The 22,146-nt window shown below is 33.4% G+C and overlaps 1 protein-coding gene across 2 annotated transcripts in view; it reads left to right on the forward strand.

The window, feature by feature from the left end:
• GALNT13 (polypeptide N-acetylgalactosaminyltransferase 13) overlaps window positions 1-22,146 on the forward strand; it is a 514,019-nt gene that overhangs the window by 10,610 nt on the left and 481,263 nt on the right. The gene's annotated exons all lie outside the window — the stretch shown is intronic.

Here is a 22,146-nt window from a genome sequence, read left to right on the forward strand (position 1 = left end):
ATTCTGTTTTCAGATTCTGTGATCAAGTGAGGGTTCGTGGGATTCTTGACTAACCTAGTTTCAGAACACTACAGTCTTTTCTGTTTTTCTCACAGCAATTCTACCTTTTTTCTGAATCTTCAAGGATTATATTTCTCTGATTCTCTTGATAGTTGTCTCAAATAGGACTATATATCATTTGTCTTGGAAAATATTAGAAACCAGTCTGTCCCTTCCTATTCATGATTCAGATTTTACCCATATCCTATAGATTTTCAGTGTACTTCTGTATTTTTTAAAAATTAGTAAACATTATGTTTATAATTTCCTATCTTTCCTTCCTCCTCCCTTTCTTTCTTTTGTCTCCATGGTGCTATCTATCTTAAATTGCCTATCTTATGTGGCTTAATCAATCATCATCTAGCAGGACTGGATGATCTATTAGTTGTCTTGATTCTGTAAAAAAAAAAAAAAGTAAATAGAAAAGAGCTTCTGTTTATTTTATCATTAGTCTCTGAATAGGTAAATGGCAGATGCTCTAGCTCTTGCATTTGGGCCATTTAACAAGAGGCTGGGGATGCTAAATTTGCATCTCATTTCTTTTGTCTACTTTTAGAATTGTGTGCTTGGGCCCTGTGGCCAGTTGGCAGTTGGCAGGCCCATAGCTCCAAGGGAATGCTGTGCATTTGAGGGGATGCCAATTTTAGCTGCTAGGCAGTTCTCGCATTCTTTGGTCATGTTTTTCTTATAAAACATCCAATATGTGTTTCATTATTAACTCTAGATTCTTGACTTCATGTCAAAAATTCATTGTGGTACCATTGATAGATTGTGATGAATAATTTTTATAATTTATTTTCTATGGCTCCCATTCCCTGACTTCAGAATAGTATTTTCCCTATGTGGAAAACCTAGAGCAGACATTCTGTCACAGATTTTTAAAGAGTTTTATTGTTGTGCACTAAGTTGAGATGAATCGTAGGTAATTGAATGGTGCAGCTGAATTAACACATTGAATTGCCTGTTATGAGACACTTCATTTGCTGTAACAGACAACAATGGGCCCATTTGCTTCTACAGTGAACAAATTTTTATTATCTATATAAATTATCTATAAAATTTTAATTCAAGTGGGATAACATGTACACATCATTTCCATTCCTTTTGTAAGAAAAATAACCTCTACAAATTTATTTGCAGCTATCTCATTAAATAATTTTGAACTTCAATAAATATTTTTCTTTTGAAAATGTTAATCAATGTCTCATTCCCCACAAAAAGACATACTATTAAGTATTCAGAAACAAGAAATCAACAGTACTACTTTTACCCTGTGTACCTTAAGTTATGTGCAGATGTATAGTTCGCATTTATTTCAATAGAGAGCCTCTTTTATATCACTCTGAACACATCATTGCCCTAATGACTATGGTCATATGCAGCACTGTAATAATTTTGTTTGTTTTTAGATTTCATTCATTTTAGGTGTTTTAAGGATAGCTTTTCTAGGTCAGTGGAATTGCTTTTAAACAGGTAAGTATCCATTTTAAGAGGAAGAATTGAGACATATCTTTATCTAAATTCCCCCCTGAATACTTATTAACTTAAACATTAAATTAAGGGGTCAAAAAGATACCAACCTGCTACAAAAATTGTATGGAGTGAAGCCAGGTGGAGGAAATTGTCTAGGATAAACGACAATAGCCTGAAGTTGAGGGAGAATCTACTTTGCCATTAACAAGCTCCCAAAAGCTTGAAGTTCAATAATGCCAAGAAAAATAGAAGTCAGAAGTGAGACACTGGAGGTGAAACAAAATATTTAATCAACATGTATAGCTGGAATTCCCAGCCGCCTCTCACCAATTCTCTTGTATGTAAACATCCTTATAGCAAGTTATTTTTCATTATCCCCCTAGACTGTCCTTCTTAATACACATGAATGAAATTACCTGGACTGCTGAGGGACAATAAGGGCAACTAAGGATGCATCTTAGAACCATAGAATAAAGTCGCTTTTATTTTGACACTTACAGCCTTTAAGCCTAATTATTGGCTCCTGCTTACCCTAAAGCAATGTCTTTCATTCAAGGAGATCCACTCAAGTACAGAGGGCTCAGCATTTTCTAGTCCTTCATTCTTAAATATAAAGCAGCAACCAAGGATTACCAGGCATTCAAAAAATAATTCGAGAAAAACATTAACAAAAGTCTGCAACAAGAAAAAGAGAGACTGATATATATGGAAACCAATGTAAAATGAGAACCATCAGTTTGTTCTCCATATCTATAAGTATGCTTCTGTTTTGTTTGATTTTCATTTTTGTTTGTTTGTTTTTAGATTCTATAGATAAATGAAATCATAGCATATGTACTTGCCCAATCTCTATTCAAGCCAAGGTGTTAACTACTTTTTTAACAATGGTCTTTATTCTCCTTTATCTCTTCATCTTGTGTCTAACTGAATTGACCACTCATATTAGAATCATTTATCTTTAGTTTAATAATCTATAACTGCTTCCCAAATAGGGTTGTTTTGATACAATTTTTAAATTGCTCAAGGCTTCATTTTTTAACATGTTTTAAAAGCATTACCAAATGAATTTTTAAAAGGTCCTATCTCCATTCCACTTCTGTTTTCCTGAACATAATCAAACAATAAATTTTAAATGTTAAACAATAGTTTTAAACACTATTTTATAATGGTTTCCAGATAGAGATGGTAAATTTTATAGTGCTCTGTGTTGTTAAATTATACTAGTTACTGTGTCTTAGGCATAAGATCTGGGTTGTGTAATTCTGGTATAATTTTAGCAAGCCCCAATAAATAACCTTCCGCCCCCTGGGAACAGCTGACACCAGTGACTACCTGTGTCCTTCAAAGATATCTTAGCCTGCTGGCAAGGTCCGTGTCCTTCAAAAATATCTTGGTCTGCCTGCAAGAGTTTAGTAACTTTTCTGTTTTAGAAAACTCTGTTCTCAGAGCTAACTCCCTCAAAGCCATCTATGGAAAGTCCCTTCAACGCCCTCCCCACTTATCCACTTTAAAACCTCCTGCCTTACTATTGTTCAGAGGTGAAATCTTCCTGCCTTCCTGGTCTCAGCCCACCTGTCACAGCTGGCCAAATAAATCTTTTTAAACTCTGAACCTGTTCTTCTGCTGTTTTTCCTCTCACTTTCGCCAAATTTAGCACTGTTATCACCTGATGTACCTGCAGATTCACAGATGAATTGGTAGATGAAAGATGGCCATTTCAACATTAGACAGATGTAAGGATATTGCATCTTAGACTGGAAGCTGCTCTTAAAGTTCTCACTGCTTCTTATTGTTTGGATTAATGCTTTAATTTTGAAACTAATCAGAAATAGTTGCTTTAAAGATGCTAGCTATTCTTAATGTATATGAGAACATAGATGGATCTCAAAAGAAATTACTAATCTGCTGACTGTTGGAAAGGTTTTGTGTGGTGTGTGTGAATGCTTTAGCATCTTTCAACAATTCTGCAAACCAAAAAAGAAAAAAGGTCAGTGAGAAGGGGAGAAGAAGAGAGAAGAGAGGAATGAAGAAGTTTCAGTTTTCCCCCATAGGAATGAGAAAGTTTCACAGTTTCCCCCATAGCTTGGGTTGTGTGCAACACAAAGCTATTGTGGAAAATTCTTTTCAACTGATATGTTAAATTCTAGTATTTTTATAATGTGGAATTATAGGGGATTCTGAAGTTAGAAAACAGTTAACAATGAGGTATTCTTTAAAGCTGTGACTATCTGGTTTCTGTTCCAGGTTGCGATTACAATCTCTTGGGTCACCACCTTTTGTCATTTTCTGAGTGGTCTGGTTTTTGGATGGTGACTCACAGGCTGTGAAAGCTGTTTTGTCCTGTTATCTCACTTGGTTTGATGAACCAGGAGTCCATGAAATTTCCTTTTAAGTTCTTGGAAATTAATTAGAACCTCTAGTGTATAAACTACCCCTTAATTCTAAGATAAGAAAAAGCAGGGACTTAATTTTGGCTGACGCAATGGAATATGGTTGTGTTAAAGACAATTTAAGACTGTGGTGCCGGCATAAATGCAGTTCAGAAATTCTTACTCATCCAGTTACTAGCAGAATCACAAAGTATAATTACATAGCCTTTCTGGAATTTAGTTGCCTCATCTTTAAAATGGGAATAGTAATAATAATGATAGCTAACACTATTACAACCCCTGTTTCTAATTGGGCATGAGGGTCCCTCTTAAGTGCTTCACATAATATTAGCTCATTGAATTATCACAATACTAAGAGCTAGATACTTATTTTCATCCCCGTAGTAATTGTAACTACTTTAATGGCTTGTCTTGAGGGTTGAGGTGACAATGCATGTAATGTACTGGTTATTGTGCTTGGCACTTAGCAAATGCTTAAATGCTAGCTGTTATTAATGCATCTCCTCTTCCAGAGTCCTCTACTGGCATTTCACTTGACAGTGCCTAGTGAATATGGCCTACTAAACTGATTTTTGAAATGCAGTTCTCAGACCTGTAAGAGTTATTGTAAGGAATAACTGCAAAATCAGGTCCCAGGAGACAGTAAGTAAATAGGAGTCAAAGGATTGAAGCCAAGCAAAATAGACATACCATAAAGCTATATTAGTGAAATATTTAGAAATCTTATATAAGAGAGAAGAAAAGGTAAATGTGTGAAGGGAAGGGTATATATCATACACATTAAATCATAATGTACAAATTTTACATAATGCTTAATGCTGAAATACCACTTTGCAGAAAGTGGTAAGCTTTTATTCCCTTTAATGTTATTTGGAAAATGCCAATATCACTTGATTTTTGTTAGGTGTTCTTGGTTAAATGAAGACAACCTCCATTTTCTCCTTAAGTTTTTGATCAGCTTGGACTGTGTTACTTTTTTCTTGGCTAAGCCTTAGAGAAATTGAAAGATAAGTGCTTTTTTGTGTGTGCGAATGTGAAAAATAGTAAAAAGTTTAAAACATATTGCCATTTTAGCCTTACTCCCTGAATGAAAAAGGTGAAACATTATTATTTTTTGTTTGGACACACAGACTTTATTTTTAGTATGTGATGTCTGGTTGTTTTTAATGACTTTTATAAATGTTTAATTGGAAATTTTCTGTTTTAATTTAGACAAATTCATAATTTGAAATAACAGATTGTAATTGATTTCTCACTTAGAAATATTTGAATTCCAATTCTCTTTTCTTGTATCATATGAAGAAAATATGTTGTTTGAACATTGTTAGTTTGTCAGTTCCTTCACAAAAATTGGTACAAATGATAATTATACATAAATCAATAATCTGCTGATGGGAATCTAACGATACTTCGAGCTGTTTTTGGTTTATTTGTGAATCATTTCCAGACTGCTGAACTGTATGATTAATTGTTTCATGTACCCTAAAACTTCCTCAACTCCCAAAACATGTTCAGTAATATAAAATAGTTATTTTAAAAAATGATAAAGGACTAATTTATTTTATTGTGAGAAATTATTACATACGAAGCGGTTTTATAGGTTAGTAAATAGTGTATCTGTTTAAAAATTCTTTTCATATCACAAGTAATAAAATTATTTAAATAACCTCTTACTACTTTTTCTAGAGTGATTTAAATGATTTTCTAGTGCTGCCTAAAATAAAGTTGGGTCCTGGGCTTTCATTTGATAAGAATTTCTGTTGGCTTTCATCCTGAAGTTGTGTGCCACTTAATATAGTGTGAAAGTGATTAAAATGAAAATATTTAACAACCTTGTAAAGAATTTCTACCTGAGAAATATTTAAAATAAATAGCTCTTGCTGTGTTTGCAGACTATATGTGGTTACATTAATTCACAGATGATTGATTTTCTTGTATTGTTGCACCTATCTGCCAAAATATTAAACAACTTTTAATTATTTTATAGTGTGATAGCCCACTGATAATTAACCTTGTAAGCTTACTTTGTGAACAGTTTTTATTTTATTTAACAAGTGCTTTGGAAGTTAGTAACTCACAAAAAGTATGTACCATCATTATGAGTATATTTAATAAAACCAAGATATTGGAAGATTTAGCAATATGATTGATTTTACAATGTGTTTTTTTGACTAACATTAAAAATCAAAGATATATACTGTTCCCTGTCTTAAGGCAGGTCTAATGTCCACTGTGTATGTGTTTTTCTTTCTCAAAGGGCTTCAACTGAAAGTTGAGTTTTCATCTTTATGGGTTCCCTGGGTATTTTTAAGTGAGCACCTCTACGAGCTTGTGTTTGGGCATCCTCAATCTAAACATAAGTTACTGATCTTATTTTATAGTAATTCAGATTTGTTCCTACTTTTAGTTCCTTTATTAACGCTAATGTTTGTTTTGACCTTTTGCTGGACAAAATTAAGTTTTGATTTAAAATTTTTAACTTCTCTGTCCAAAATGTTATTTTCAGTGTAACTTTTCTGTCAGGTTTAATTCAGTAGTTTGAGTATTTAGCCAGCCATAAAATCTTTCTCCCTTGTTATCCTCCCCACACTAACAAATCCCCAAATTCTTACATTTAGTCAATTTTTAAATAATGTTATTTTCTGTTCATCTATTTTTTTAATCATATATGTATTTAGGACTATCCATGGAAAATTTTTTATGTGATTTTAATTATGTGCATCTGTATTTTATTATAATTGTCTAAATACTCATGCACTTTTAATTGGTCATATAGTTATATCTCATAATAACTTAAGATATAAAATTGTGGACCAATAAAATATTGTCACATTTTAATACTTTATTGGTGCATGAAATGATTACTGCTTAAGCAGCAAGCATACATAATTAATAAATCTGGCAGTGGTTTGGGGATCTACTTAGTTTAAGGTACTATGTAAATGCAAGATCAAGCACCTCCAAACTTTTATTAAAGGGCACATGCTAACAAATGGTTTTTTAGCAGTGGTTTCATGTTCTCCTCCTGCAATTACTGACTGATTTTGCAATTCTAAAACCCTGGGGATCCACTAGGCAATATCCTCTTTTCTGTGCATCTTGCACTTCTGCTTTCTTTCTGTCAAGTCCCTGCCTTCCTGAATTCTAATTCTATTAAAAAGATGATTTTCTCATTTCTGCTTCTGAGGGTTATTTCCTCATATGGAGATGAAGAACATCCATAGAATAGAGCTATGTAGTTTTACAAGGCCACACTTTTCTATCAAAAAAGCGCTTTGTATACCTAAACAAATATAAACATCATCTTTCTATATGAACAGTATTGTAGATTTATGAATTATGAGCACATGACTACCTGTTGTTATCTTGTGGAGTTTTTACTCTTTCTGCTCTGTGCTTTTTAATTAATGTGTTCATACTGTGTTATTCATGACTGTATTTTATAGGAAAATGTGTGTCTCATTTGTTCATTCACCACTGTGCAGGGGCTTGAAGGACGGTTAGGTTCTTCAGTATCTAAAATTCTGATCCGATGATATTCTTGGCTGATTGCCATCAAGGAAGTCATTCAGAGCACTTAAGAGTTCTGATGTCACATACCCTGTATTAGTCTCAGAGATAAAATGCACACTGCACCCCAATTTCTAACTTTTTAACATGTTATTTTCTTAATCCAGGTTTATACCTTCTGTTTATTAGAAATTTCGTGAATACCTTTTTGCTGACACCCATATATAGGTCTGCCTCTGCAAGGCCAAATGTGCTTATTGGAGTAGCCTAACACCAATGCCAACAATAAAAAGGAAGGAAGGAAGGAAGGAAAAAAGGTGGGAAGGAAGGAAGGTGGGTAGGTGAGAAAAGGAAGAAAGGAAGGAAGGAAGGAAAGAAAAGGAGCTTTTATCTCCAAACTGATGCTGTGCCCTGGTTGGCATCTTTCTCCCCACTTCAAGTATCTGCAATCCTATGGCATGTTTTGCCTTGGCCTAATTCATGGACCTTGGCTTCCAGTGCTGTTAAAGCTGGATAGGTCAGAGTTTTCCTTTTCTTCCAGCAAGTCTCAGGAGTGAGATCTGGTCACTGGCATTTATTTTCTGACCTTTAGCCACGTTTCCCCTTGAAGTGGACCTAATTAGGGAGTAGTCCTACTTATTGATGCTCATGAAGCATTCAATGTAAATATACATATTTTTGCAGGCTCCTATAGTTTAATGAATCCTTTCACCCTTCTCCCTAAATCATAGGTGTATATCCACATGTATGTCTTTTGTGGATTATGAAATTCAAGAAGGCAGTTTACACAGTTCTTTTTATACTGTACCTAGTAAAATGCCCTACAAAATTAAGTTCTTACCACATGCCTTTAATTAGATTGTGCATGTACAGATAGGTCCCCTGGGCCTTCCAAGGCAGTAGATGCTACTTTGGAAAATTAGGCAGGCCAAACAGATTTAGGTCAGTCAAAATTTTATCTGATTTTCCCAGTAGGATAGTGGAATGTGTCCACTGTGTTACATTAATGCCTTCCTTGTGATTTTTTTCCTCTCAAATTCCATTGTCAGCTAGTCAAAGATTGTACATTTTAGATACTTCTTTAAAAAAAAAAAACTTTATTGTGTTTTTTTCCTTTGCCTGTTAGTCCTGTTATATGCACTCCCCCCAGCAATCACCACACTGTTGTCCATTAGTCCCTTTTCCTTTTTGCTCAGTCCCTCACCTCCCTAACTATACCTCCACACTAGCTGTCATCCTGCTCTCCATCCTGCTCTCCATCTGCCTTTGTTTTGTTTGTTAGATCAGTGTGTTCATTAGATTTCATATATGAGTGAAAACATACGCTATTTGTCTTTCTCTGACTGGCTTACTTCACAGCATGATGTTCTCCAGGTCCATTCATACTATTGCAAAGGGTAAAATTTTCTTTTTTTTTGTAGCTGAGTAGTATTCCATTGTGAAAATGTCCCATGATTGTTTTATCTACTCATCTATTGATGGACACTTGGGCTGCTTTCATGTCTTTGTGATTATAAATAATGCTGCAATGAACATAGGTGTGCTTATGAGCTTTCAAATTAGAGTTTTGGGTTCCTTCAGATATATTCCCAGAAGTTAGATAGCTGAGTCAAAAGGCAGATCCATTTTAAATTTTTTGTGGTATGTCCATACTGCTTTCCACAGTGGCTGCACTAATCTGCATTCCCAACAGTGCAAAAGGGTTCCCCCCTTCTCCACATCCTTGCCAGCACTTGTTTGTTGATTATTGATGATGGCCATTCTGACAGGTGTGAGATGGTATCTCATTATGGTTTTAATTTGCATTTCTCTGATGATTAATGACATTAAGCATATTTTCCAATGTCTATTGGCCATCTGTACATCCTCGTTGGAGAAGTGTCTATTACAGGTCTTTGCCAATTTTTTAAATTGGGTTGTTTGTTTGTGATGTTGAGTTTTGTAAGTTCTTTATAAATTTTGGATATTAATGCCTTATCAGGTGTATCGGTGAATATGTTCTCCCATTCTGTGGGTTGTCTTTTTGTTTTGTTGATGATTTCCTGTGCTGTGCCAAACCTTTTTAGTCTAATTTAGTCCCATTTATTTATTTTTTCTTTTGTTTTCCTTTTCTGGGGAGATATGCCAATAAAATTTTCTACAGACAGTGTCTGAGATTTGCCGCCTATGTTTTCTTCTAGGATTTTTATGGTTTCAGGTCTCATATTTAATCTTTGATCAATTTTGAATTTATTCTTGTGTGTAGTATAAGAAGGTGGCCATTTCATTTTTCTGTGCATATCTGTACAATTTTCCCAATACCATTTATTTAATGAACTATCTTTAGTCCATTGTGTATGCTTACCTCCTCTATTGAATATTAATTGACTATAAAGATGTAGGTTTATTTCTGGGCTCTCTATTCTGTTCCATTGATCTATGTGTCTGTTTTTATGCCAGTACCAGGCTTTTTTTTTTTTTTTTATTACTATGGCCTTGTATAGTTTGATATTATGTGGCATGATTCCTCCAACTTTGTTATTCATTTTCAGGATCTCTGTTGCTGTGTGGGGTCTTTTGTGGTTCCATATAATCATTTGAAATCTTTTTTCTAGTTATGAGAAATACATCATTGGAATCTTGATAGGAATTGTGTTGAATCTGTAGATTGTTTTGGGTATTGTGGATGTTTTATACTTCTTGTGAAACTTGTTGGATGTTTGAAATAGCAATGTCTCTTCATGAGTTTCACCAGAGTGACCCAAGAGTCTTGCCACCTCTGTCACTTATAAGAATTTGTCTGGAACTCCTTTGCTTCACAAGAGATGTAAGTCACAGAGCTTAAGATTGATAGGGATCTTGAGATGTGATCCTGTCACCTCATCTGCCTTCAGTCATGGTTTTGCCTAGTTTGAACCCCAAACTGACATATTTCTCTAAAATAAAACTACCCCATGTTGTGTAGTCCATTATATGCTCCACATTGTTAATAGAGTGATCTCTTCAAATATTGTTCTGAGCATATAACTCCTTGTTGTAAAAACCTTTGGAAGTTCTGTTTAAATTTTAAATTCTTTAGTATATCTTTGAAGAGCCTTCATAGAAATCTATCCCAAGTGACCTATTGAGCCTCAGATCTCGTCTTTTACTTCCATCTAATATAACATTTTCAGGATTCACAGGATTACTTCTCCATACATAAATGTCCATGACTCTGTTTCTTTGCTCAAACTGCTTTTCAGCCTTGAATTACCAATCTCCTCATTTCAAGACTCAGCTCAAGTGACAATGCTTTTTAAAGTACGTATTTTCCCAAATCTTGAAGGCAGAATTCTTCTTTTTTTTTTTCCTGCTTCTATAACCCTTTGTTCTTGTTACTGTTGCTAACTTATGCCACATTTTCACCATGATCAGTTGTGTCCTCATCTGTCTCTTATTTTAAATTGTAAGCTTTTTCACAGTGGAAGTATCACAATTTTATTATTGCCATGAGTTCTACCAAAGTCCATAAGATAGCTAGTCATCCAATCAATGTCTGAAAAAGTGTTAAATATTGATTCAGTAGGAGAAAGACTTATAACATTAATGATGCTTTATTGAATGAATCTTGGTGAAACTCCTGTTTTTTTTTTTTTTTCCTTTTTTCTTTTCTGGAATACGATGGGTATAAAAGAATATTAGAGAATATTAGTGTTATCTCTTCCAAAAATAATCACCACAAATTCATCAAAATTGTGAGTTCAAGAGGGTGTGCGAAAACCATTTAATTCCAACCTCTAGCCAGTATTTGAAATCTCTTTCAACATTCCTGGAGACTGGACATTAAACTTCTTAAACCTTCCTTTGGCCCCCTCTTTTTTAGGGTAGCCAAGGGTGTTTTGGCATTCCTCACAATAAGAGTTTTACCTTGTGCTGAGATTAAATTTGATTCCTGTACCTTTTCTCATTGGTGTTATTGGTCTTAATTCTGCTTTAGGGGAACCCAGAAAAGACTTTAAACTGCTTTTTTAAATTGTTTATACTATTACAAATGTCCCTTATTCCCTCCCACACTGTGCTTTCTTCACCTGGACTATTCATGTATGCATATATGTTCTTTACTAATCTCTTGCAGTCTTCCCTCACCCCCTGCCCTCTGAGATCTTTCTGTCTCTTCCATGGATCCATGCTTCTAGTCTTATTTAGTTCATCATTTTGTTCATTAAATTCCACATATGAGCGAAATCATATGGTATTTTTCTTCCTATGACTGTCTTATTTCACTTAGCATAATGTTCTCCAGGTCAACTCATGCTGTCACAAAGGGTAAATTTTTCTTCTTTTTTGTGGCCACATAGTATTCTGTTGTATAAATGTTTCACCACTTTTTATCCATTCACCTAACTGATGGGCGCCTGGGCTGTTTCCAGATTTTGGCTACTGTTAATCTCTTCAAAAGAGAAGAGATTTCAGATGATTGATGCTATTCAGGAAAATATGATGACAGCTGATGGTGACTGGGGGAACTATGTGAGGCCCCAAGGGGTCTACTTTGAAGGGGACTGAGGCATCATTGTCCTATGTGCAATGTTTCTTGTATCTTGTATCTTCTTCAATAAATGTCTCTATTTTTTATATTGCATGGTTGAATACTTTCTGGACAGACTGTGGCATAGGTATATGTATAAATATGTAACATCTGTGTTAGTGTACATATTGGTAACTAGTCAGAAAACCATAGGAAATAATTTTAATTGGAAATAACTTGCATAGATGGAGGTAGAGACAGAAATAAATAAAGGGGTTAATTATCATCCAAACAATCCACATTCCAGCCAGTATGTGTTCATATATATAATTTCAGATACATAAGTAAATAAAAGATGTCAGATTATTGCATTGTACTTCTACACTTTAGACTCTAAAATGGTCATTTTTTTATTACTTTATTGCTATGCAAGAAATTATTCTTAAAATTAGTGACTTAAAATAGCAATTTATTTTCATCTCTCATAGTTCTGTGGGTTTACTGGGATGAGCTTGAAGATCTTTGCTAAGTGTCTCTTGTGCAGTTGCCCTGGTGGCTAGGGCAGGAGTAATCTAAAGGCTGGATGAACTGGATGTCCCATACAGATTCCTTATGCTTATGTCTGATGCCTTATTCCTCCTGAATGTGGCCTCTCTCTTTAGCAGAGTAGCCTGCGCTTTTTATCTGGCAGTGTGGGGCTCCATGAGTCAGGAAGTAGAAGATGCAAGGCCAGGTAAGGCTAATCTTGGGACTGGCACAGTATTACTTCCACAATATTTTCTTGGTAAGATGAGTTTGAGGGTCTGCTCAGCTTTCAGGATTTAAAAAAAAAGTTTTATTTCTTGATGGGTGAATATCTAGGTCACAATGCAGAAGAGCATGTTGTATGGGAAATGTTGAGGTCATCTTTGGAATGTACAACCTGGCATACCATATATTTGGGTGGTGTAGTGGCATAAAGGATGCATTTTCAATCAATTTTAACTTAATTCTCAAAAGAAGCAAATACAAATATAAGTTTAAACAATGACATGTCATATAAAGAAAGCACAGATTTTGACTAAAGGACATAATATAATATGATACTAACACATCCTCTACCTAAAGTTCATCACATATTTACACTACATGTTTAATGGGCCTTGTATTTGAAAGGCCCCAGTGTTAAACTTAGGTTTTGTTTTGAAATAACTAATATATAAGCAATCGTTATTTTTTGGAAATTCATTTTTATGTATAATATAATCTCTCCTGCTACTATAAAAGCTATTTTATTACTTAAAATCTAATTTTAAAAATAATCCTTCATACAATTAAATATAATTAAAGTACTAAATACTTCCTTTTATGGACTATCAATTTCCCTATTACTCATTTCCAATTTCCTAAATGTTAATTATTTGTATTTCTCTCCTCTTAATTTCTTTAAATTTTTCATCAGTTTAAGTATGACTTGACTTATGAACCTTGATACTTGTGAATATATATGCTGATCAAGTAATCATTAAACCCATGACAGAGAAACATTTTCTTTATTCTTACCTGCATATTCTTAGACAATATGTATCACTTGGAAGTTGTTTTCAGTGTATACCCAGAGTGGCCTAAAGAAGTTGCTGCTTTGATTTTTCCCTCAAAAAATTTGAAATATTGATGTTGGTAGTCCAAACTTGATAAGATAGCTCTATAATGTCCCCATGGATCTTGAATCTTTGTACCCTTTCTAAGAGTCATGCACTCAAAACAACTGCTAGAGTTCCAACTGTTATACCTACATTTATGGCAGGCAAAAGCCAAAGAGCATCTAGGTGCACTTAGCAACTAAGGGAGGAGAGAATAGACATTGGTGTGGCAACTGACAGGTTAACCCAAATCACATCAAAAATTATATTTTATTGCCCTGGCTCGTGTGGTTCAGTGGATTGAGCACTGGCCTACAAACCATAGGGTCACAGGTTTGATTCCCAGTCAGGGTACATGCCTGGGTTGTGGGCCAGGTCCCCAGTTGTGGGTGTGCGAGAGGTGACTACTCATTGATGGTTCCATCCTTTTCTTTCTCCCTCCCTTCCCCACTCTCTAAAAACAACTACAATATTTATGAATTATATTTTATTAAGTTTTGACAATTTTTTATTCCCTAATTATCTCCTAATTTTGTGTATATTAGTTACCAGTCCTTTTAAGGCTTAAGTTCTGCCTGATATACAGCTGTTAGGTTCTTCTGCATTGTGTTGCTTTTGTGCTTTTGTTTTTTCTGAATTTTTAAACTAGTGTTTTTTTCATTTTGAACTTAATAACATGATATGTATGTTTGGAGAAGATTTGAAAAATTAAGAAAGGTATAAAATAGAAATTGATATTGCTTATATTTTTACATCACTCAGAGATAATTAATACTGTTGTATAGTCCTTCAATCTTTCTGAATTTTATACATATATGTATATATGTAAATACATGTGTGTATATTTATAATTATTTGCATAATTGCTACTTTACTCATCATATCATTTTAGAAAGTATTTATGTATGTGGAGGAAAGGGTAAAATTTCCACAGAGACTAGAAAGTAATGACACGAAGGATGTAAAATATTCCACGCTTTTTGTGTGTGTGTGTTTGCTGAGTGTGAGGTGAAGTATGTTAGGCAAAACTTCACCTCAAATGATGAAGGAACCAACATTTTTTCATTTCTCTGCAGGTGGATAGGAGCAGGTGATGAAGGAGAAAGCATTCACAACTCTTCATACAGAGAGGCTGGTCGATCTCTGCCAGCTATAAACAAACATTCAATGAGAAAAAGTGAAAAAAGAGTTGACTGAGTATGCACTTGGGTTAGGAAACAGGTCATAACTTCTCTCTAACTGGATGACTATGGAAGAGAGATTATGAAACAGTTTCCAGTTAGGGAACACCACCATGTAGATGCTGTCTGTGGAATGCACACACTGTCAGAAATCAAAGGGCAAGGGTGTCCTGGCTCTTGGTCAAAGCATTACCTAGGTGTTTAGTCAAGGGGTAGACCAGATATGGAATTATGTACTGATATAAGTTGTCCAATGGACTTCAGGAGGAATATGTTTAAATTAAATCCAAGACGGTAGTCTCTCGCTATATTGCGGTTCACTTATCATAACCTCGCTGTATCCCGGGATTTTTAAAAATATTATATTTAATTATTTATCGCGTATTTTTTGCTATATCGTGGGATTTTGCGGTACTGTATACATATGTTGTTAAAGTTATGTAGGTTTAAGAGTGTAGAATAAATCTAAGGTTCCTACTTCTTGGGGGGTTCTGGAACGTAATACTCGTGATAAGTGAGGGAATACTGTATTCAGGAGATTCCGATTTGTCATAGCTTTCACAGCTGAACTTATATGATTATTATCAAGTCGTATAGCCAATAGAAAGTGTGCAAAGGACTTAGCTTACGGTTCTTAAAGTTCAAATGAAAGTGGTGGTGAGAGGACATACTAGTGATAATGTTAGCAGTTATATATTAATCATTTTGCTTTGATATAAAAAAACAGGAATAAATCTAAAAGGCATTTGATTTTCATATACCTCAGAAAACAGAACAAATGGGAATAAGAAGCAACATGACCTTGAGAGAAGTAAATTACTGTGAATTGATCTAATTTTATTCTGACACAATGACAGGGCTTAAAGATGAGGGGAACTAAGGGTTCATATATCTTCATTTATGCTGTACACCTGAAACTAATACAAATAATATTGAATGTAAACTATAAATTAAAAATAAAATTGAAAAAGAGTTCATATATCTTCACTTCAGTAAGGTTTAGTTTTTGTCTCACACAATATTCTCATCAACCAGTGAAGAAACTGTGGTCTAGTATAAAGGGAGGCAAAGCTTGTTATTTGTCATTGAATCAGTGACCTGCCAAGACAGACCAAGTAAAACTACACACGGGTTTATTGAGTACTCATACTGAATGATACTTGTATTGATCTCCAGAATTTAAGAACACAGCATAAGGAATCTGTGGACTAGCAAAGTTGTTAACTCCCTAGGAATTTGCAAGAATTAAAAAGTGAATCTAGGAAGCAAGAAAGGTAGCTGAATTTATTTGAGGATTGATGGGAACCATCAATTAAAATGGCACTTAAAAAGAAAAAGGTAATATCTAATGTAATGAAATGTAAATCATATATCTAGTGCAAAAATATGGTAGCCATTCTGACACCTCATTGCTGTAAATTAGAAATGAAATCTGATATGGCTGCTTGGATTATTCACGGGGGTCTGTAGTATTTCCTGCCTTCATTTACATCATTTTTCATGTAATAATCAATCCTTTTGTATGTTCTCAGTTTTAAGACTGTAATACATTTTCACCCATTTGTGGGTATTTTCATTCTTTAGGCTGCTGCTTGTAAAAAAAATAAGGAACTGTGTTAATTTTTCCAAAAATAAATAATTACTTTAGTAAAGCTGCTCTGCTTTCTTGCCTTTCCGTATAAACAATGTTTTAATTTAACGTCAAATTGTTAGGTAATCTCTTTTAAGACATTTAAAAACATAATTAAACTTAACATGTGTAATACCAAAAATGCATAATACTCAATTTAAGACATGACAGTATAAAGAGCCAGGACCAAATTGGAACATAGATAGGCATCACATACTATATATGTCATGACTGCTGCTGGCTGTAGTTATTGTAAAATATAATCTGATTGTGGTTTTGCTAAAGTACGAAATTGAATGTGTCTATATTTATAAAATATAATTTGCAAAGTTTTAATAGCCTCATGCTGTTTTTCTAGCAATTCTCCTTCTGGGTATTTTATCTTAAGGCAGCCATTTTCAACTGATGTGTTGCAAGATACATGCTGGTGTACCACAGTTATTTTTAAAACATGTAATTCCTGACTATTTAGTCAGGGGCACTGACCTCTTTTCCCTTATATTTTCTAATAAAAAATGACAACAGCCAAAATAGCAATAGCCATCTGGTGTGAATGAATCAAAATTATACCTACTTTTTTTGTCAAGTCAGCAAAAAATATAGTTTTTCGTGTGCCATACAATTTTAGTAATGAGTTAATGTGTGCCATGAGGTGATAAAGGTTGAAAATCACTGTCCTAATGGAACAATCATGTTATGGCTGAAGATACATAAAAAAGGACCTTTGCAGTGTTTTAATTTTGGTAATAGATATTTGATAACATGAAAAAAATGAATGATAGCATGTATGGGCTATCAATCAACAAAATGATTATGCATTATAATGATAAACATGATATAGCCTCTAAAAGATATTAACAATTATGTAAAAAGAGGATCTAAAATTTTTATTTACTTTTAGAAAGAGGGGAAGTGAGGGATAAAGAGAGAGAGAAACATCGATGTGTGAGAGAAACATCAATCAGTTGCCTCTTGAATGCACCTGACCAGGACTGAACCCACAACCCAGGCATATGCCCTAACCCAGATGATGACCAACTAACTGAGAGCCACACTGGCCATGGAAAAAAAAGAGGATTTAATTATAAAATAATTCATATAGTATAACTTTTTAAATGAGCCTGAAAATAAACACAGAATACTTATACAAGGGAGTGACCCAAAAAAACACAGAATTAATTTCTGGAGGGGGGACCCCTTGTAGTATAGGCTTCCCCCACTAGATGAGTGTTCTAGAAACCTTTCCGTATCAGTGTACCAGCTGGCATTGTTGTGAGAGGCTGTGATTGACTTCAGTGAATTTTTTTTGAAGACTTTCAATGTGTTTTTGTCCATTTCATGTTGGGTGATTTAAAAGTGTACCTGCCCCCATTGCATTGAAAGTTCAGCAATTTTTGACCAAAAATGTCATGATTCCATGCCCTATTCTTCCTAATTACTTGATTTACCCCAAGCAACTTTTTTTTTTGTTTGTTTCCCTGGATGAAAAAAATCCTCAAAGGGAAATGTTTTCACTGATGTGGAAGAAGTGAAACAAAAAACAGCAGAAGTACTAAAAGGCATCAAAATCAACGGGTTCAAAAATTGTTTTGAGCAGTTGAAGAAAATGTTATGGTAGGTGTATTGCATCAAATGGAGAGTGCTTGGAAGGTAACTGAAGTTTAAACTTGTAAGAAGAAATACACAATTTCTTATAATGAATTCTGTTTCTTGGGTCTTCCTCATATGTGAAATACATTGTTTTTTGAAATTAATGATGATTTAATTTTTACATTTTTTCCTGAATTTTAAAACAAATTTTTATATTGTACAACATGTACATAAGGAAAATTACTTATCTTGACAACCTTTAAAAATTGACACTCTTATTTCTGTTTATTTTTATTTAATTGCCTGCTACTTTAATTTTTTATGAATATAAGTTTATTATTTAACTTTACACTGCTGAATTTGCTGATTATGATATTGCCTGCATGGTTTATTAAAAATCAAAACTAGATTCCCCATTTATTTTTATTCCTCTATATTTAATATATGTATATAAATATATACATTATAAACATATACATAATATCTTTAATTTAAATATTTAGTATATAAGTATATAAATTAGATAGAAGTAATAATATGTAAAATACAGGGTTTCCTGTTATTCTAGTTGTTCAAAGCATTGGGCAATGATTTTGATTTATTAAAAATTTTTTCTTGATTTAAAAAGGAAAAACAAAATAAATTTACTTTTCAGTTGAAACTGTTTAGTAATAGAGGGATTGCTGGAATAATAATCATAATTTTATTATTTTATTTAAGCTATAATATATGTGTGTAAAGGGGGTGTAAGGTGTATATAACATTTATATGCAAAAAACCCTTTCATTGGTTTGTGTTTGACAATTATCCTGTGATTCCCAAAATATCTCAGTGAAAATAAAGCATTTAGTTACTTCTGTTTTTATTCTCTAATTTTAAATTTGGATATTTTTTCAAACACATAGAAAATTTGCAATTATTGTAGTTAAGAACCCTAAATATTTTCTGTTCATATTCATTTGTTGTTTAAACTTTCCTTCCTTTGCTTTATTATTACTGCTCACTCTCTCTCTCTTCCATATATGTATGTGTTTATGTATGTATATGTATATTTACATAATTATACACATACAGGGATGAGCAAAAAAGGTTTACATTTGAAATATGGATAAATGATACAATAAATAACAATACAATAGTTAAGTCTTTTGTGTACTCACAACTGTGAACCTCCTTTTGCTTACTTCTGTACATATGTGTGTATACACACATATGCATGCAAATACACACGTGTGTGTGTGTGTGTAAATTTTTTCCCTGAATTATTTTAGAATAAGGTACAGACATCATACTTCTCTTGAGTTTAGGTACTCTTGTGTGTATTTTCTAAGAATAAGGACATTGTCCTGAATATAACCACAGTACAATTATGGAAAATAAATTCATTATTAACAATATTATTATGTAATTCACAGTGCATCTAGAATCACACATGCATTTGGTTGTCATGTCTTAAACTTCCATTAATCTGGAATGGCTCTTCAGTCTTTAATGACTTTGAATTTGAAGAGGTCAGGCACATATTTTTAGAATTTCCTCATTGGGGTCAGGCCAAATAATATTCAGACTTTCCTCAATTTAGGTTTTCCTGCAATTTCTTAATAATTGATTCAGGTTATGCATTTTTGGCAGATGTACCACAAGTGATGTGTCCTTCTCAAGTGCATTATACTTGGAGGCACATCATATGTATTTTTCTATTATTGATGTTGTCTTTGATCATTTAGTGAAAGTGATCTCTTGTCAAGTTTCTCCATTGAAAGTTTCTATTTTTCTCTTTGTAATTAGTACGTGATATATGGAAAGATACTTTAAGACTAGGGAAGCATCTCATTCATCATCATATTTTCACCCACAAGTGCTGATTCATGGATGTTTTCTTGACTGAATCACTTAACTATAATGTTTGCCTAATGGGGATCTAACTCCATCAACACATCTATATTTTAAGTGGTATTTTATATAAAGGAAGAGTTTTCCCTTCCCTTTATACTTTATTTATATTTTATTTTCTGTAATGAATTTTAATTCTTTATGATTATTATTTATTTTGATTTTCTAAGTGTCCTAGATTTGGTGAGAGCATTTGAAGTTAGATTCTATGTCCTTAGAAACATATCTTCATCATTTTAAAGTGACTTAACCCCTCACCTAGAAAAGAAGTGTTACATTGCACTCCATATTTTTAAGTCTCCTTCCCGTGTCCATGTTCTAATATGCCAGGATAGTTTTTCAGTATTTTAACAGTTTTTGTGGACTTTCTGATAGTAAGTTTTGTGTCACTATTAGAACCTTTGTTTTTCTCTTATCCTCACAATTTTTCTGGACCCCTTAGATCCCTGCAATACATATAACGGAGCTTAAAAGATAACTCTGTTAAAAATTAATGTTTAATTTTCTGTTTATAGGCAATTTAACATTTTTATTATTCTCCAACTTCCAGTTATGCTGAAGATCTAGATTAGTGTAGATTTTTTTGTTCATTTATTTTGTTTTCATTGGCTGTATATATTTTGCTCAATTTGTGAAATGTTTCTGATTTAGGTGGCTGCTATTACTACTATCCAGAATTCCAAGTCTTTATTTTTATAGCATTCTACGAAACATATTGTTATTTCAAGTTGTTTATAACATGCCATGATGTAACCAGAATGTGTGGGTTGAATAGACTTACCTTTAGTTGTTAGTGTTCTCCCAATTCAGTTTATTTAGTTAAATTTATGTTTTTTTTTCTATATTATTATTTTATCAAATGCCACACATTAATCCAAAAAATCTCTGAGGAGTGTGTTCATGCTAAAATCATTATTGGAGATAATTTCCTTGATTTGTACCAATCAATTATGTTTGCAAATTTCTTCCTTAACTTTAAAAATCATTTAGACTAATAGAAATTCAAGCACATGAAATTTTAAAACATATAAATTAAAATAAGGTAACTAATCAATAACACCTGATTATAAGAATCCAGTGAAATATAGTTGTAAGCAATTGCTTCAAATAATGAAATGAGCTTTTGACCATAATTAAGGATAGTCCTTCCTCCAGTTTCATAGCAAAGAGGTCTGATTTTAGTTGGTATGTAGGGATCCAGAACAGAACACTCCAGTGTTTGAAAATGGCAGAATAGATAACAGCTTGCAAAAGTAGGAAATAGCTGACTGCAGAAAGTGTGTCTCATCCAAGAGGGACAACCATTTCTGTATTCTCTGGAGACTGTGAGCTCAGCCTAACAAAATCTTTGCTCTTTCAAAAAAGCTAGAAATGAGGATTCTTATGAGAAATTTTCCACTTCTGAATATTAAAAAAATACTTTTAAATCCATTGTTTCTATTAAACAAACCATGTCAGTAAGCCACGTTTGGTTATTCCGCCCCAGTCTGCAACCTCTAATGTGGATGCAAGGAAGGGATTAACAGGGGTTGTAGTGAGAAGTACAGTACAGTTGTCCCTCTCTATATCGTGGTTCACTTATCATGGCCTCACTGTATCGTGGGATTTTTAAAAATATTATATTTAATTATTTATCGCGGATATTTTGCTGTATTTTGGGATTTTGTGGTACTGTATACATATGTTGTTAAAGTTACGTAGGTTAAAGAGTGTAGAATAAATGTAATGTTCCTACTTTGCAGGGGCGGGGGGGGGGGTCGCAGGTCTAGAACATAATACCTGCAATGTAATTGGATCAGAAAAGCTGGTTCTGAGCCCAGGATCACCTTTTATTAGTTGTGTCAAATTGGGAAAGTCACCGGATTAGTGTTAACTTTAGTTCTCTTGCTTTGAGGATGGATATGCTAAAGTATAAAGAAATACAGATATGCTAATTGTTACAACTTTATAATTCTATTGAAACTATATATGAATATGAGTTTTCATCTTTGGTTAAGTTTTAAGTTTTAAACTTAGAAAAATAGAATTTAAGAAATTCATAGTTTCTTACAAATTTTTTAATTTACTTTTAATGTTTAACTATAAACCTGCTATTATACATCTATAGTTTCTTCTTGTTTAAGAGTCTCTGTGTTGACCATTAGTAAAATGATTCATTCCTGTGCCAGGTGGAGGACTTTGCCATCTTGTTTTTCACACACTCCAGGATGATATATTAGACATTCAACTCAACTCTTGTTCTGTTTGTTGAACTGTTGATTTGATTACAACTTGTTTTAGTGAACACAAAAGCAAACATTCTGTATTAATAAGCTGGTATTTATGTTTAGTA

The sequence above is a fragment of the Furipterus horrens genome, unplaced genomic scaffold, assembly GCF_987537825.1.
Source record: "Furipterus horrens unplaced genomic scaffold, mFurHor1.1.pri manual_scaffold_1, whole genome shotgun sequence".
Lineage (NCBI taxonomy): Eukaryota > Metazoa > Chordata > Mammalia > Chiroptera > Furipteridae > Furipterus > Furipterus horrens.